General features: G+C 53.4%; 1 protein-coding gene across 1 annotated transcript in view; it reads right to left on the minus strand.

The window, feature by feature from the left end:
* The window catches only part of LOC147466963 (uncharacterized), a 537,597-nt gene that overhangs the window by 239,392 nt on the left and 295,705 nt on the right, over positions 1 to 2,500 (minus strand). The gene's annotated exons all lie outside the window — the stretch shown is intronic.

Genomic DNA, 2,500 nt, shown 5'->3' on the forward strand with positions numbered 1-2,500 from the left:
CTGGGTATATATATATATATATATATATATATATATATATATATATATATATATATATATATATATATATATATATATATGTGTGTGTGTGTGTGTGTGTGTGTGTGTGTGTGTGTGTGTGTGTGTGTGTGTGTGTGCGTGCGTGCGTGCGTGTGTGTGTGTGTGTGTGTTACTATACGCGTGAATGTTATTTATTCACATAAACGAAACAGCAGAAGAAATACAATCGCTGCGGAATTAGAAAATGTTCGCTTTTAACACTCGGGCATGTTGACAAAACATGGAGGCAGAAAAACAAACTTTCGAAATTCACAATAAGCGTATAATCTTTAGTTACGAGATTCACCTCTATGGCGATAGCTGCATGACGATGGAAATGGCCCTTAATGACAAACACGAGTGAGGAAGGGGTGGGGGGTGTGGGGGGGGTCACTGGATATCTTTATGCGAACGAACACGTTGCACGGAATATTGCACGAATAAGCAAGGCAAAGTGCTGCGGCTCACGAAAGACTTCATTAGCATATCTCGACTCGCCATTCCGATGCGATGTCAGTGCATGGCATGGCCTGAGGAATCGCTTTAATATTGCGTTTGTATAAGTGTGTCGGGTATTGTGGGAGGGGGGGGTATCGCAGTACAATATGTTGATATGTTGATGATGGGTCTTGTCGTTGTAATTAGGGTGACGAAGGGCAATTGACGATAACATATGTTTCCATCAAAGACTTTATATGGATTTACGGGGAGGGGTTGGTTCTCTCCTTAGTTGGTGTGTGTGGTGGGGGGGGGGGGGGGGGGGTGAGGGGGGGGCTTGGTTGGGGGGGGGTGGGGGTGGTGGGGTGTGGGTGTGAGGTGGGTGTGCTGTGTTGGGGGTTTGGGACATGTCCACTCCGTAGGAAAGAGACGCGAGCTGGCTGTTGGCTTCGATCGCAGATCAACCACGCACGGGCTCTAGGTAGCTCTGGCTTGCCACCCACAGAACGAAAGCGAACGGACACTCAGTACGTCCGCAGGGGGAACGAAGGAATGTGAACGGCTCATCTGGGGCGTGCTTGGTGGGTGTGATCAGGGGCGCACAGCGGGGCCCGCGCGCACAGCAAACGAGGCAAGCTGAAGAGGGCAAGGTGATCCGGCGCGGCAGGACCCGAGACAATGGAACGTGATGCTAAATGAGGGAAATTTAGAAGGAACCGGTGCGGAAGGAAAGCATCGAGGCCAGTACAAAAACCAAAGAGAACGCAGCACGAAGTGAAGTGAGGAGTAGTGAAGAAGAGGTAGGTGTCCGAGAGAAGAGGAAGAGCAGGATGGTGAATAAACGAAAGAGGACACGATGAATGGCGCACTGGGCGAAATAGGGCTTTTCACGGTTGCCAAGGAACCGCGGAAAGCTGATAGGGAAAGAGGGCCGGAGAAGGAAAAAGAGAGAAGGATGCGGGGCTCAAGAGCGGAAGAGAAAAGAAAGAGGAGTAACGGGGGAATTTACTGCAAGGATGAAAAGGAGAGAGATAAAGGAGAAGAAGGCATGCAACGGAAATGCGGAGCGAAGCTCACACACGGACGCGCCAAGATGATCACGGAAAAGCAGAGCGCGATAACAAAAAGAAGAGAAAAGATGAAAAGGAACAGAAGAAGAGCGCAGATAAAAGGCCAATTGAAAGGAAAAGATTGACGAGAGCCGATACACAAGGACCAAGACACCCTGGAAAAGGAAAGCTTGCAGGATCACAGCTCAACGGGAACGCATTCCCTGACAAGACAGAAGCGAGAAGATACATAGTACACGATGAAAAGGAACGTGCAGAGCGTCTCTCTCCCAAGGCCGATGAACCGGGAAAAGATAAGAGCGCAGTCACCGGCCACGCTGGCCCAGGAAGAGCACGGAGAAGCATACCCGGGCAACGATCATGCCAAGGCCAAGCTATAAGCGCTCACCCCCTTCCCCTAATCCCTTTCCCCTCCTCCTCTCTCCTCACCCCCTTCCCCTCATCCCCTTCCCCTCCTCCTCTCTCCTCACCCCCTTCCCCTCATCCCCTTCCCCTCCTCCTCTCTCCTCACCCCCTTCCCCTCATCCCCTTCCCCTCCTCCTCTCTCCTCACCCCCTTCCCCTCATCCCCTTCCCCTCATCCTCTCTCCTCACCCCCTTCCCCTCATCCCCTTCCCCTCATCCTCTCTCCTCACCCCCTTCCCCTCGTCTCCTTCCCCTCCTCCTCTCTCCCCTCCTCCCCCCTCCTTCGTCCTTCATCCCCCTCTCCCTCCTCGCCCCCTTCCCCTCATCCCCGTCCCCTCCTCCTCTCTCCTCACCCCCTTCCCCTCGTCTCCTTCCCCTCGTCCCCTTCCCCTCCTCCTCTCTCCTCACCCCCTTCCCCTCGTCCCCTTCCCCTCCTCCTCTCTCCTCACCCCCTTCCCCTCATCCCCTTCCCCTCCTCCTCTCTCCTCACCCCCTTCCCCTCATCCCCTTCCCCTCCTCCTCTCTCCTCACCCCCCTCCTTCCCCTCAC

This window comes from Penaeus japonicus, unplaced genomic scaffold, assembly GCF_977035675.1.
Source record: "Penaeus japonicus unplaced genomic scaffold, GWHDUDI00000001_assembly GWHDUDI00000039, whole genome shotgun sequence".
Taxonomy (NCBI): Eukaryota; Metazoa; Arthropoda; class Malacostraca; order Decapoda; family Penaeidae; genus Penaeus; species Penaeus japonicus.